Below are 15950 nucleotides of genomic sequence, written 5' to 3' on the forward strand. Positions count from 1 at the left end.
GAAAAAGAAAACTGAGGCATGGTTCAGTTTACTCCCTGTGTGTTGGAGGTGTGTATCAGGTGCTGAGACACACAGTTACAGATACTAGGTTCTGGGGTGTCGTATCAAGTGATGCTAGGTTCTAGGAACTCTCCCACAGTGCTTTCCCCATAACTTATTGTCTTTCTCCAACACTGCGTGGTGGTTGAGGGAACTGAGGAATATGGAGTTGAGTGATACCTTCTGTGCTATAGCTAGTAGGGGCAATCAGAGCATCTGACCAAGGCCATCGAACTCTGTCCCTGTCCCTAAGCATTGTTTCTCACTTCCTGTCCCCTGATCTGGAAGGAAGGTGGTCACAGATTCATCTCTGTTAGTGTTTGCATTCTCTGTATTAATGATGCTCGAAAGGAAACATTCTTAAGATAAGGGACTTTTCTTATCACCCACGGCCCAGCCAGACAGAAAGGAAGGAAGAGGTGAACACACAGCTCGCCACTTGCTTCTAGGCTTATCGTTTAGAAATTTTGCCCTCCTATCTCAAGTATCTTTGTAGGTATTCTTGGAATGTCGCTGCAGTGTGTAAGCCATGGATATGGAGAACAATGAACGACTTCTTAGTTTGGAAGACATGTATAAATATTTGTGAAATTCTTCATGGGGACACACAAGCCAGATTCTACCTTAGACCCTGCTCTCATGTTCCCAGATTGTCCACACATCTGAATGCACCTACTGCCCAATCCAAAAGACCCAGAGCCCTGGAATATAAAGACACCAGATCCAAGCCACAGAGCACTTGCGGGGTGATGTTTCAAAGACTCGAGTTCCTGAGAAAGTTTTATTTTATCACACAGCTATTGTCCACAATCTGCCATCCACTCAAAGTTTTCCTTGGCTTTAATGCAATTTTCTGCCTCCTGGGCTCTCCCTGTTCTACCGAGCACTTTCCCACCCAGACAGATAACAGCGTTTGGTGACAGCCTTCCGTTTCATTACCACGGAGTGGTCTCCCAGGTGTCAGGTTTCTCTGTGTAGGCTGATCTCTGACTGTAACTTATTTAGTCTGTTATTTATTGGCCCATAAATCTGGTGTGCCTCTGCAAAATAACTCGCTAATTCTTCCGGCATGAAAAGCTCCAAAGATATTTATCAACACACTTGTAAGTAATATCGCCAGGAGGCTCTTGGTCTATTGTAAGTCCATTTAGTAGAGAGATCACTGGCTAGTTGAAGTGTGACTGAATTTCTAGTTTTCAAGGTTTCTGTCTTTCTCCTGAGGAGTATTAAAAAACGAAAGGCATCAGAATGTCAACGAAGGTATTGTTTCCGGTTTCTCTAACAATCTCAGAATTGACTCTGAGGACACATAACTTACTTGCTAATCAATCATGAGCACCAGAATTTGAGCCTCAGAATCCACACTTAAAATCCAGACATGCTGGCAAGTGCTTGTAATCCCAGCACTGGGGAGGGAGAGGCAGCCTAGCCTGCTCCCTGGGTCCCACTGGCCAGCCTAACCTATTTCGTAAGCTCTAGGCCAGTGAAAGACCTGTCTCAAAACGTGTATGGTGCCTCAAAATTGACTGTGATTGAGCTCTGTCTTCTACATATGTGAATACATACATGTTCACTTGCACACACACGAACGTGTATGCACATGTGTACACACAACCATGTATGTCCATGTGAGCATGTGTAGACACATGAATTTGCATGTGCACATGTAAGAATAAGAATATGGAAAGGTCCTTATCCAGAAAGAGGCAAACATTTCAGATAATTCCTACGATGAAGCACATAAGAGAAATGCAATATTTAGCTGAGCCAAGTTAAGGTCCAACCTATGAAATTAAATGTATTAAATTTTTTAACAAAATAGTAGATAACATTCATTTCCTTTAAGTAATTTACTCTGTTTTTTTTTTAAATGTACTAGCTGGTGTTCATGAGCAAATAAAAAGCCATTTTCTTCCATGTTTAGCTTATGAACTTGTTCATGTATTTCAGAACTAATTGTGCAGCATATTTATCAAGAACCACAACAATGTTCTGATTCTTTGAGCTGTTCTCAAATTGGAAATCTATCATGTGGGAAACCATATAAAGTTACTTGGCATAGCATTTGTGTGTTTGTGTGTGTATGTGTGGGGCATCTGTGTGTGTGTGTGTGTTATGTGTGTGTGTGTGGGGGGGTGGTAGGACCATGCATGCCTATGTGGAGGTCAGAGTTGGCACTGGCTGTCTCCTTTATCTTCTCATCACCTTATCTTGTCTTGGGACAGGGTCTGGTGTCTCTCCCTGACACTGGACTTCATCATTTGACTATTTGGATGGCCAGGCAAGTCCCTGGGAGTCTCTTACCTCCACCACCAGCACAGGGTTACCGGTGCATGCCCAGCCTTTGATATTGGTCCTGGGAATCGAACTTACAACCTCATGCTTGTGCAGCAAGCGCTTTACCCACTGAGCCATCTCCACAGCCCCACAGCACTGTTTAAAATACTGTAGAAATAAGATGCCCAGCAGTGCAGCCATGGCTAAGGAAGTGCTCCATTTTCAGGATGTTATCAGATGCAGAAAGGAGAAATTACTGTCATGTAATAATTCAGCATAAATGTGGGGTGTGTTCCAGGTTCTGAAACTACATTAATGACAGTATCATTGCTGTTTGCTATGGAGTCCTAGAAGCAGAGAATCTTGTTGGAGAGCTTGGTATCAGTGAGATTAGCATACTGTCTTCACATCTGGATCTTTACATGAAGTGAGTTTGATTGCTTGTTTAAAACTTGTCTTAGGGGGCTAGAGAGTGGCTCAGTGGGTAAGAGCACTTGGTGTGCAAGCATGAGGATCTGAATTTAAGGATCTGAATTTGAATTCCTAGCATTGACATAAGGCTCCAGGTGTGGTGGTGTACACAGCAGTAACCCCAGAACTGAGTGGGGAGCAGAGATAGGAGGGCCACTGGGGCTTGCTGGCTATCCGTGAGAGACCTTGTCCTAAGGAAAGAAGGTGGATTGTGATAAATCAGGGCATTCAGTGTTCTTCTCTGGTTCTGTGCACATTGGAATATACATGTGCAAAGAATTACATACAAAGTAAAAACTAGTCTTCTCCGGTGTTGCTGGGAGTGTAAACTAATGTACAAATTTGGAAGTCAGTATGGTGGCTTCTCACAAAACAGAAAATGGAAATAGCATTTGACTCATCTTTACCATTCCTGGGTATATACCCCAAAGAGTCTACACCCTTCTTCAGAGACACTGGACCATCCGTGTTCATTGCTGCTCTTTTCACAATAGCAAGAAAAAAAATGCAACCAACCTAGATGCCTATCGACAGATAAAGTGATAATGAAAATGTGGTTCATATATTTGATGTAAGTCTACTTACATATGAAGAAAGTGAAATTATACATTTTTCAGGGAAACAGATAAAAATGGGAAAGGCTCTCTTAAGCAAGTAAGCCAGTCTAAAAGATAAACAGTGCCTGTTCTCTCTCATATGTGGTCCTGGCCTCTGCTGACGTGTCTACACAGGGGCAGTAAAAGTGAGTGAAACCTTCTCAGAGGCTCATGATCCTGGGGAGAAAGAACAGCTTCAAGGAGTTGGGGAAGAGAAGGGCGATGTTGGACCTAGTGGGTACAATAACTAAGTAGGGGGCAATAGGGAAGAGAATTGACCAAAATAATATGCATAAAAATCCCATTTGGAAACTAGCATGTTTAAGCTAATTTGTAGCAAGATAAGATAGTTCAGCAGGTAAAGATGTCTACCACCACGCCCAGCAACCTGAGTCTGATCACCAAGTCCCACATGGTTGTTGCTAGATCTCCATGTGTGTGCCCCACCCCCACAAATATATACAATGGTATAAAAATAAGCCATATACACAAAATAAAAGAAGAAAAACAAAAGTTTTGGTGTTACGGCCCCCATGGTAATATAAGATTGCAAAAGAAATCAACATTGATTTTAAACAAATCGTTAAAATCCCATTTTGATCAGTCTACTTGATAGGCTTGTGTTTGGAGCTGAGTCAGTGTCGGAGGTGGGGGACCCTGGTACTGACTTCATCTAAGACTGAACAGCACTAGACAAAGAACATTCATTCCATGAACCTGTAAGAAAGTGGGCCTCTCATAGCTCTCCAGTGTTCTCTTTTAGAAACTCAACTGACTTCAGTGTTCAGGTCTAGCAGGATTCCCATTACCCAGCATCTGAAGTTCTGCTGTGGTTTATTTTGTTTGACCTAACTGTTTCGGATAAGGGCATTTCTGCTTTTCACACTGTTTCTGTTTTGTTTTTTAATCTTGTGTAGTAGAAATGATATGAATAATTGATGAGTGTTTTTATTGTATTTCATGAAACTATAATGATTGGAGGAGACGAATAATGTGGTGTATTAGTTGGGCTGTTCTTTCGTAAACTCAGTTGTCTGCCCTTCAAAGTTTAATGAGCTTTCCTGAGACAAAGGACTCCATTAGGTGTTTAAAGAAATTTGCTTTGGGGGCTGGGGGATGGCTTAGTTGTTAGGAGTGCTTGCTGCTCCAGCAGAGGACCTGAGTTAGGTTGCCAGTAACCCACAGCAGGCAGCTCCCAATCACCTGGAACTCCAGCTTCAGGGGATCATACGCCCTCTCCTGGCCTCTGTGAGTATTGCACTCACTTGTGTATATCTGCACATAGACACCCATGTACACCTAATTAAAAAAAAAAAAACTTAAAATAGAAGCGAAGGAAATTTGTGTTGAATTGATTTTACCTGTGAATGTATAAGCAAATGTGGAGAAAGGCTGGCAAGCTAAATTCCGTGATTTGTGTATTTATCTTCCTTGACCAGTGTGTTTAATGAATGTGCTCATCAAAGAAAAGACATAGATACCTTTGTCAGACTGGAGAGCAGAGGTAGAAGAACCAAGGAAAGATTATCTTACATTTCTACAAGTTTTAATATTTAAATTGATGTTATTAGGTGGTTGATTCTGTCCTCGTGTTGACCTTGGAAATCATACTGTAGGAGAGAGGGAAACATACGAAGAGAAGAGTATTTTCTGGCTACATAATATTTTGATTTTTCATTGAAGTAAAACTGTGGTGCATGTGTGTGCACACATGCATGTCCCAGAGGTTGGTACCAGATGTCTTCTTTGGTTTCTCTCCACCACTGATGTCGTGCAGGGTCTCTCTTACTAAACTAAGAGCTTATTCGTTCATCTAGACTGGCTCGCCAGTGAGCTCAGGACCCCTTTGTCTCTTTCCTCCACCAACGTTGGTTTTTGTGAGTTCTGGGGGATGGAACTCAGGTCCTCATGTTTCCAAAGCAAGCAGTTTACCAAGTGAACCGTCTCTCCAGCTTTTCATGTTGAATATTTTAAATTTGTCTATGAATATATATCTGATAATGTGTGAGGGACTTGGTCTTGGTTCTAGACCTTCTTTTTCAACATAGCATCCCACCTAAGTTTTGTGTCCTGTTGCTGAGGTAAAATAGTCTGACAAAAACAACTTAATGGAGAAAGAGGGTGTTGGTTTATAGTTCCAGGTTATAGTCTATTATTCCAAAGAAAGCAAGATGGCAGGGACCAGAAGCAACTAGTTATGTTACAGCAACAGTGAAGAACAGAGAGCAATGGACCAACGCATTCATGCTGGTGTGGAGCTCATTTCCTCTGTTCTAACACAGTGCAGGGGCTCCAGCTTCAGGAATGTTGCCTAAACCCAAACGACTCTTGCCCACAAGGCTAACATTATATAGAAGGTTCCTCATATTCCTTTCCCAGGTGGTGCTAGATGTGTGCATTTCATGTGTACGTATGAGCATTTGTCTACATGTGTGTACATGCAGCACATGTACCTTGTTCCCATGGAAGTAAGAAGAGCATGTCAGCTAGGGACAGGCTCTACCCCAGTGATGCAATGTGTTATCAGCATCAGGGAGAGGCCTTAAAAAAGAGCCTGGTGTTGTGGGGTCTCTAGCAGTGGGATCAGAACTTTTCTCTGGCACTTGAGCTGGCTTTTGGTAATCTATTCCCCATGCTGGGATGCCTTGCCAAACTTTCATGCAGGGGGGAAGAGCTTGGTCCTGCCATAAGTTGATAAGCCATGCTTTGTTGATTTCCATAGGAGGCTTGCCCCTTTTAGAACAGAGGAAGAGTGGATTGGAGGGGATGGTAGATGGGAGGTGTAGGGAGGGAACAGGAGGAAAGGAAGGAGGAGAAACTGTGGTTGGTATGTAAAATAAATGAAAAAATTTAATAAAGGAATTTAAAAAAAAAAGAGCATGTCAGATTCCCTGGAACTGGAGTTACAGACAGTTGTGAGCCACCGTGTGGGTACTCTGAAATGAACCCATGTCTTCCACAAGAGCAACAAGTGTTCTTAACCCTGCAGCCACCTCTGTAGCCCCTATGCAAATCTTTCATGGAGGACAGATAAAGACCAACATAACAGTTTGTAATTTGTGCCTGATGTTCCATGAGTCATAATTTCTACAGTGGCGGCTATGTTGAGGGTCATTCGAAAGTGTCCGGTGTCATATGGTTCCAGGCAGCAGTAAAAAAGGCATGATTTCAAGCAAGCCTGCCACCTTGTACTTCCGTTCATAAGGTAGATCTTAAATGAATGTTGGATCAATGACACCATAGACTTTGAAGTTCCACAGATGCGAGCTAATTTAATTCCCAGAAAATGTCAGTTTTCCTTTTCTGGTGGTATAAAAGATTCTGTTTCCCCACTCTCCTCAATAGCATTTGAATGTTATTAGTGTTTATAATTTTAGTGCATCTACTAGAGAAAATCAATGAGTTGTTGACAGCGAGAAGTGTGCATTTTACAGTATGTATGAGTGATGGCAATCTTTGATGAGCACACACTCATATTCTTCACCCAGTTTTCTCGTGGGGTCTGTTTCTTTTTGTTCCTTCAGAGAGTTATCTTTATACTTGGTCTTATTTTTTTAAATAGGAGTTAGAAATATTTTGTTGTTATGTTTTAGTTTGGTTCACAGTGTTTTGGCTTTAAAATGTGACTGGTTTTGTATAAATTATATATGTTTTTCCCTGTATGTATCTCCCTCCTATACTTTGAATTTATGAAAATACAGTTTAATTCATTCTCACAAAATACTTTTTTTTCAGAGTTTATGTTTCTTTGGGTTTTACTTTTAGATTTACTTAATTTTATTTTATGTCAATGGTGTTTTGCCTGTATGTGTTTTGCCTGTGTGTATATCTGTAAGCCAGTGACCATGGAGGCCAGAGCAAAGCATCACATCCTCCAGAACTGGAGTTACTGATAGTTGTGAGCCATCATGTGGGTTCTGGGAATCACACCAGGAAGAGCAGCCAGTGCTCTCAACTGCGGGGTCATCTCTCCAGATCCTGCGTTTATATTTTTTTAAGGCTTTCTTTTCTATAAATCTTTCAAAAATTTTGTTTTGTACCCTGTGTAAAATGTAGTCATGGAAGCCTCTTTCCTCCTGTGAAGCAAAGTAAAAATAAAATATTAAACTATCTTACTGATCATAGAGTTTATTAAAGTATGTTTTCCTTGTCATATAAAGTGTTAATTTTGCTCGACTATTAAAACCAGCATGACCAAGCTCACAGTTCTGATTTTAGACTTTTTATTCCATGTCAGCAGTTTATTTGCCCTCCTTACAGTAGCAGATAACTGAGCATGTGAGTTCCAATGTTTTAAATAATGGTTTAATATCTTGTAGCACAAGACTTTCTCAAGAGTCTTGGGAATGGATTTTTTTGTGTATTCATTCTTCCATGGGAAATTTAAAGTGATTTTTGCCTTGAATCCTCATTTACTGTCTGTACTAAGTTTTTATTTTTGCAGCATTTCTGCCCTTCCCTTGTTTCCTCTAGGGAAATTTCCATGTTTTTGGGTGATCACATGCACAGTCATTTCTTGTGACTCCTCTGTCTCATGGGTATAAAAGATGGTTGTTCATTTTCTACGTATCGGGGCCCCAAAGAACCACTCACTACCCGCATGACTTTATAAAAAATGCTTGGTCGTATTTAGAATTCTGCCTTTAGATAATACATTTTCCATAAATAAAACACATCTGTAACTTCAGGAAGGAAACTTGAATTACTCTTTGTCTGTGTCCTGCCTCAGTGGCCCCTCTACCACTGGGAATCTTCGCTTATCAACTGTGGCTTTGGCAGCTTGCTTCTTTTGCACAGAACGTCAGCTTCAGCACCCACCATGGTTGGGCCCTCTCCAAGACTCTTTTGACTTGCTTACCTGGAAGCCACTTTGTCCAAATACCAACTTCACAGATTCTGTATAGGTGCCTGTCAGATAGCTCAAATCTTGTGTTTTGAAACAGTGCCCTTGTGTTTCAGAAATTCCCCTTTTCCCTTCCTTACCCATGCAATGATTGCTGAGGTGTAAATAGAAAATTCTGACATCACTCAGGGATGCCCAGTTTACTCTTCCAGTGGGGAGGTATTAGGAGCTAAGGACAGTGCCCAACTGTGTGTGTGTAGGATAATCTTGGGGAAACACAGAGGCAATTCTACTTTACAACGTGGAAACTCATCTTCTGTAGAGTTTAAATTTTTAGGCAAGCCGTCTAACCCAAAGGTCTCCAGCCTTTTGCTTCCTGAGCCTCTGTTTCAGATCATCCCTCTCCCCTCCCCCACCCTGTTGCTGTGACAAATAATGACAAAGCAACCATAAGGGAGAAAAGCTTTATTCAAGAGTAAAACCCATCATGGTGGGGTTGTCACAGAAGCGGGAGTTTGAAGTAACCATGAACCTAACCACGGGTCTCCCTGGACTTTCTCTTTGCTGGCCTCCTGGACTCTGAATTAACCATTGTCTGACCTAGCAGAAGCTCATTGCAATATGCCTGCTGTTTTCTCTGTCAAAATGCATTGAGGAATGTTTCCATCATTTTAATAATGTTGGATGTTTGATGGAGCCTTAGTCCTCTCCCCTCAGGTTTAAACCAACTCTGAAAAACAAAGTGTTACTCCCCTGCCTCAGAGCCAAGAGAGACCTTATAGAAATGGGGGATGATTCTCCTGTGTGGGCACATGCATGTGTACCCAAAGGTCAGCCTTAGGTGTCATTCCTCAGTCACCAGCCACGTTGATTTCTAAGACAGGACCTCTCACTGGCTTTTAGCTTGCAGATTTGGTTGGGCTATCTGGACAGGTAGTCCTAGGGAGTCTGTGTGTCCCTGCCTCTCGGTGACTGGGTTCTAAACATGCGCTCACCTTGGATTTTTTTGATGTGGTTTATTGGGATCAAACTTAGGTCCTGATGCTTGTATAGTCACTCAACTACCTGAGGCATTTCCCCAGAGCCCTAGTGACTGTAATTAAGAGGTCTGGGAGGCCTGGCTTTGCATTTCTAACAACCCTTGGGGGTGTTAACTCCTGACCCTACCGAGCAGTCTTAGATGGTTGGGACTTGAAGGCCTTCTCAGCTGTTGGCCAGTTTTGTGTTGGAATTTCTGAACTCCACTGCCAAAAATTTAAATATCTATATCTGTTTTAATTTTTACATCAAAAAATAAAATCTTGGGCTAGCAGGGTGACTCAATGAGTCAAAATTCTTGTTAGCAAGCATAAGTTGAGTTTGATCCCAGGGACCCTCGAGGAGGAAGGAGAGAATTGACTATAGGCTGTCCTCTGATCTTTTTGTGTACACATATGTGTGCCCATGTAATTTTAAAAGAAATGAGAAATCATATTATTTATTAAACCCTTCTTTAAATACTGTTGGTTTTGAAGACTCAGCTGGATCTTAAAGAATCCAAAAATGGAAGCTCAGAAAAGTTCCAGAAGGCTTGGACATAGGATGTGGAGGCAGAGGTAGATACCAGAGTGACTTTGTCACAAAGTAAAGTGACTTTGGAATAACGCTCTACTTTACAACACCTCTATGATTTCTTATTAAAACCCAAGTTCCTCCTTTTATTCTGAAAATATAGGTACACGAGAGATGAAATGGACACGTTTCACCTATCCTCTAAAAAGGAAGGTCTCTCAAGATGAAGGTCTGGGGATGTTAAACAGCCTTGGCAGTTATTCTCCATAGGCTGATAGCTACAGTCAGCAGGACGCTATCCACAGTGTTTGAACATGGACCACACGGTGCTGAAATCTGCCGAGACTGCATACTAAAGAGAGAGAGCGGGGCGGGCATGGGAGGTACACATTTGTAGTTCCATGGACTACGGGAAATGGATGCAGGAGGCTTGCGAGTTGGTACACATGGGTTACACACAAGACCTCATCTCCAAAGACGGAACCAAAACAAACAGGAGGCCAGAGGTCATGTAGCACTTCTTCCTTCTAGCTAGATGATGTGATAAAAGATGCAAGTCATTTCTAGCTGGATCCAGAAATCCCTGGGCGTTCAGCAATTATTAGCAATAGCTATACGGTTTCTAATGTGTGATTTTCTTAATACCATGTGTGCTATGTGCTGCTGTGTCAGAATTTCTAAAATAAAATCTAGGTTCAAAAACAGCGTGAGGGTGGGGAGATTGCTCAGTGAGTCATGCAAGCGTGAAGACAGGAGTTCAGAACCTCTGTCCCCACATGCAGCCTGATGTGGTGCTTACATCTGTAATCCCGCAGTGAGACTGGAGGTAGAGAGTGAGAAATCCCCGGAATTCTGAAAGCCAGACGGTGCCCAGTGGAAAACAAGAGACTCTTATACAAGGTGGAAGGTGACGACACCAGCTAAGGTGGTCCTCTGACTTCCACGTGCCTTGTCTTGTCATACGTGTGCATGGCTGTAGTCAGGGGAGCATTCCTGTGGGTGCACATACACAAAGTTTTTGTCTTTATTTGTTTGTTCTTTTTTCTCTTTGTTGTCATTTAGCAAACAAAAAACCAAAAAGAGACACAACGTGCGGACAAACTCAGTTTCCTGGCAATTTCACATTCATTGTGGCGTGTCAGCCCACTGTGCCTAAATCACATTCCTGGAGCTGATGGGCAGATCCTGAAGGGACTTTTCTGAAGGGGTCATTGATTGACTTAAAAATGTCTGCAGCCACAGTCAAGGGGTGGGCATTAGCTATGGGTCATGGGTTTATATTGGAATGGTGGCGGTGTCAGTATTTGTCAAACCCTAACCTTAAAGTCGCGCAGTCAGCTGCAGATACCATTGGCACTGGAAATACTCTGGGAAATATGCACATAAAACTAGAAAGTCGCTTCATATACCAACCAGCGGATCTGCTTCCATAGTCTCCTGAGCTTGGAACAAGACCCAAATTAGACATACTACAATCCCCGCGGCCGTGTTTTGCAATTCAAATACACCAGTACTTTCCAAGACAGCCTCTCTAGGGCCTCTGCAGCGGTGGGGTCCTCTGAATGTTCACACATCAATGGCAATCTTTGTTCTCTGGACCATGAAGCTGAAGGGAATTTGGGTAGAAAGAGGGCTGTGTGCATACATTTAAGAGGTGTGCTTTGGTGGTAAATGCAAACTTTGAAGGGAAATAGAAATGTCCCGAGTGAGTAGCTCCTAAGGCGGCTGGTAACAGATGGAGCCGAGATGGCAACTTGGCGCTTCCCTGTGGCTCTGTCATACTCTCTACATTATTAAAGAAAGCCATCATCCATTTATTAAGTGCCAGCAATGCCATGGTGGAAGAAGAGTCCTGGGGTGATTAGGAATGTACCTGAAAGGCCTCTGTTTACCTTTGGTCAAGCCTGTTAGTCTTAAACTCATTCCTTTGGCCAGCAAAGAATGTGGCTTAGCCACATGAATTCTCCTCCTTCTTATCTTGAGAATGGGTCCCAGGCATTGCTACTTCCTCCCTCCTCCTCTTCATTCCTTCTCTCTCTCTCTCTGTCTCTCTCTCGGGTATTTGTGTGCATGCATGCCAAAAAAAAAAAAAACAAAAAAAAAAAACAAAAAAAAAAAACAAATGTAAAGATTAGACAACCCTGGAGTCTATTCTTTCCATCCACCTTCATCTCGGTTTCAGGGCTTAAGCTCAGATCCCCCAGGCTTTTGCAGAAAGAGCCTTTGCTGAGCTCCTGCTAGCCCTCAGGCAATTTCCCTATTCATTAGCTTTATCTGTTCAGTTCTTCCAACAGTCACCTACCTGTGTAGCATTAACAAGTCCATAAAACATAGTCAGTTTTCACCCCGAGATACCTTTGTTCAGGCACCCATTCTGTTGTTTCCCCCTAGACAAGATCTCCTGCAGCCCAGGCTGACCTTAGACTTACTGTGTAGCCAAGAACAGCCTACATTTGTAATCTGCTCGCTGCTACCTCCTGAGTGCCTGTAGCTGTCCACTATCGTACCTGATTTCTGTGGTGCTGGGAATTGAACCCAGGACATCCTGCATACTAGGCAATCACTCTACTAACTACACTACACCCCCAGTCCCAACATGCTCAACTGTTGATAGAGCTATTGAGTCAATTTTCATGATGCCCTGTGAAGTGGGCAGCCTCGTTGGTTCACTACCTACCTATGGAACTAATCTGTGCCTTTGAGCTGAGTCTTTGGGCACAGTGCCATGTTGTCAACTCATCTTTGGTTGCCACATCCTAATGTAGTCTATTAGAGATGTCACCTTCCGTGTCATTGTCCTGGTTGTAGTGGTCAAATAGCAACCTTAAGGAAGACAGGGTTTATTTCAGCCCTCAGTGTGAAGGTGCAGTCTATCATGCTGTGGAATCGTGGCAGCTGGACTTGAGGCATCTGGTCACATCTGCAGTCAGGAGGAAGAGAGAGTTGAATACTGGTGTTCATCTTGCTTTCTTGTTTCATGTTGCTGTCCCAGCCTTTGTAGCTGCCCTTGCTTAGGCTGGATCTTCTTACTTTAGTTCACCTAATTTAAAAATTCCACCCACCCCAGACGTGCACAAAAGTTTGTCTCCTAGCTGATTCTAGATCCTATTTTGTTGACAGTCAGCATCACCCATCACAGCCACTGTCTCTGGGAACTCTATTCCTGCGCATTCTTTCTCTCCCTCAGCCGCTCCATAAGGAAGGTGAGTTTCCCTGTATTCTGTACTCTGTCGTCACAGCACAGACCATTCAATTTCACCTGGCTCTGAACTGGGCTTTGAGGAGTAGATTTCTCATTTCTGAGCTCTCACTGCCGAGTGCATAGACTCTCAGTCCATACTGGAAGGAATGAATGGTGGGCGCCGGGTCCCCACGGGTTGGGCTGGATAAAATGGAGCAGGCACACCCTCTCAAGTCCGGGAGTTGGGATTGAATGCAGGTGATGTAATAGCTCTTGATGGGTAGTTAAATATTGACAGGCAGGAGGAAGCACACCCGAGCTGGTCACACACAGGGAAGCACTGGCTGACAGGGCCTGTCAGATCCCAGCGGTGAGGCTGAAAGTGGTTGCGGCCATCCTGGGGACCCAGCTGAGGTGACTTGGTACATTTGTCTGCTGCTTCAGTAGAGGTAAGCTTTCGGGGTCAGGCTGGGGAGCTGAAGGTTGGCTAGAAGCCATTGAACACAGTCTCCATACCCATGGCTTGGTGATAGCTTGAGTTGAGATGACCTCTCTGTCTACCTTCTGCACCTCACCCGGTCCTTACCTAAGGCAAGGGGCACGGATGCCACCTTACACAGAAGACCTGAGCTTCAAAGCCTTCTGAGAAATGACTGGCACCCGGGCCTTTTCCTGGATGCTTTGGACAGGAGTTCATCCACATGCCTTCCTTTGCCAGTGCACTTTGATGGTAATAATTAGAGACATGTACTTAGCATTCCAATTAGGAGGGCAGAAACAAGTTCGCTCCTACCTGGGGGCTGTTTTACATATTTAAAAGTCAGATGGGGAGGGTGTGGAGTTGGGGAGGGAGCTTAGGCGACACTTCAAGTGTTTAATATGGAAAGGTGGCACGCAACAAGAGTGGGATGGATGTTGTGTGAGCGAGAAAAGGCCAGGAGACAGCAAGTAATATGGTTGGGGTGAGCCCAGCCCTGAACTGACAGCAGGGCTATGTGTCATCTTGACTGGGGAAAGGGCTCCATGAAATTAAAGAAAGACTCTCAGTGCAGGCCCAGCTCAGGTGAGCCTTTTAGAAAACAAGAGCCCGTGTCTTACTTGTAACTAAATCGTTCCAGGCAGCTAGAAGAAGCAGCCAGGGCCAGCTGCATTTTGATTATTCACTTCTGTGCATGTGTGTGCGCGCGTGTGTGTACACTCACGCAAGTGTTCATGCATGTACATGTATGTGCATATGTGTGTGTCTCTCCTCATGCACTCACACAGAGGCCAAAAGGGGTCTTCAGGCATCCATCACTTCTCTGTCTTATTCCCCGAGACAGGATCTCTCACTGAACCTAGAACTAGGCTGATGTTCAGTGTGCCCTAGCGACCTTCCTCCCTCTGGTCCCCACAGTGCTGGGGTTCAGGCATGTGCTGTGCCCCAGGGACTTCCTCCCTCTGGTCCCCGCAGTGCTGGGGTTCAGGCATGTGCTGTGCCCCAGGGACTTCCTCCCTCTGGTCCCCACAGTGCTGGGGTTCAGGCATATGCTTGCTGTCAGACAGCAGCAAGAGAAAGGAGCTGGGTGAGGTGAGGCAGTTTGCATCCAGCTAAAACAGCTTTCTCTTTATGAACTTCATTTCTATTTCCAGTGGAATTTTATGGACAAGCATGGGGATAGGCAGATCTATCTAACCTTGTCCATATCCTTTTAACACTATATTCTCCTACCCCACCTCCCCAAGGTGTGATGAGAGAATTCAGTGCAGAGCAATAGGGAAGAGTACTATTCAGCAGAAAAGAAAGGAAATGTCAACACGCCCATCACAGTCTACTGAATATAAAATACAACCAAGTGGTCTCTGCATATCTACTCTGCATGTAGACATCATCATATGTGTACAGGTGTGTGTGTGTTGTGTGCGTACATGTGTGGAAGCAGAGGTCAACTACAGGTGTTGTTATTTTTTTTTTTTTTTTTTTTGGATTTTTTTTTCGAGACAGGGTTTTGCTGTAGTTTTAGAGTCTTTCCTGGAACTAGCTCTTGTAGCCCCGGCTGGCCTCAAACTCACAGAGATCCACCTGCCACTGCCTCCTGAGTACTGGGATTAAAGGCGTGCACCACCACTGTTTGGCTTAAGGTGTTGTTTTTCAGAAACTTTTTGTTTGAGATAGGTCTTTGATTGATCCCGGGGGAGCTCGGTGATTCAGGTAGACCAGATGGCCAGTGCCAGTGAGCCACAGATATGCTCCTGTCTCTGCCTCTCCAGTGCTGAGATTATAAGCACAGGCCTTGCCAAGGTTTCTATTTTTTTTTTTTTAAAGGTGAGTCCAGAATGTGATTGAGGCCTTAATGGGCTCCTTATGACTGAGTCTGAGACATCTGAGCCTTGCATGCATTTTGATATTTTCTCTATAGAAAGATGAGTCTTTTGGCAAAATTTTTCTTTTTTCTTTTGGTTGAGACTAAATTTGTCTTCAACCTGGACCTACCCTGAGGGGTACAAAATTCCTCAGCTTTGTTCCTATGCTGGAACACTTAAATTTATTCATTATATTTGTCCTCTTAAATTTTTTTTTGGGGGGGGGGTTTCGAGACAGGGTTTCTCTGTGGTTTTGGAGCCTGTCCTGGAACTAGCTCTTGTAGACCAGGCTGGTCTCGAACTCACAGAGATCCGCCTGCCTCTGCCTCCCGAGTGCTGGGATTAAAGGTGTGCGCCACCACCGCCCGGCTCCTCTTAAATTTTTACTTCAAACTCCCTGTTGCAAGCCCATGGGACAGCAGGCTTCTCTAATTCTGCTATTTCAGGACCTCCTGTAGAAAAATTTCCCACTGAGAGCATGAGAACTACAGAAGCTACCTTTGGATGTAGGACCTGTATGAGCTGACCCATGCCACCCAGCTCTGTCTCATATTAGGCTGGTCAGAAAAGGCAAGACTGTAGCAGAGACCCCTCTGAAATGTGCTCCTGGACCTCAGCTCCCTGATGGATCCTTCCTGGAGCTGGCATC

At 43.8% G+C, this 15950-nt stretch overlaps 1 protein-coding gene across 3 annotated transcripts in view; it reads left to right on the forward strand.

Moving 5' to 3' along the window:
* Nckap5 (NCK associated protein 5) overlaps positions 1–15950 on the forward strand; it is an 843848-nt gene that overhangs the window by 113084 nt on the left and 714814 nt on the right. The window contains exon 1 of one of the 3 annotated variants that reach the window (XM_057769611.1): positions 13295–13407. The exons of the other annotated variants lie outside the window; for them this stretch is intronic. The gene's annotated coding sequence lies outside the window, so the exon portion shown is untranslated. Of the gene's footprint in view, positions 1–13294; positions 13408–15950 lie in introns of those variants that run through there. 3 annotated transcript variants of the gene reach the window in all.

The sequence above is a fragment of the Chionomys nivalis genome, chromosome 5 (assembly GCF_950005125.1).
Source record: "Chionomys nivalis chromosome 5, mChiNiv1.1, whole genome shotgun sequence".
NCBI lineage: Eukaryota > Metazoa > Chordata > Mammalia > Rodentia > Cricetidae > Chionomys > Chionomys nivalis.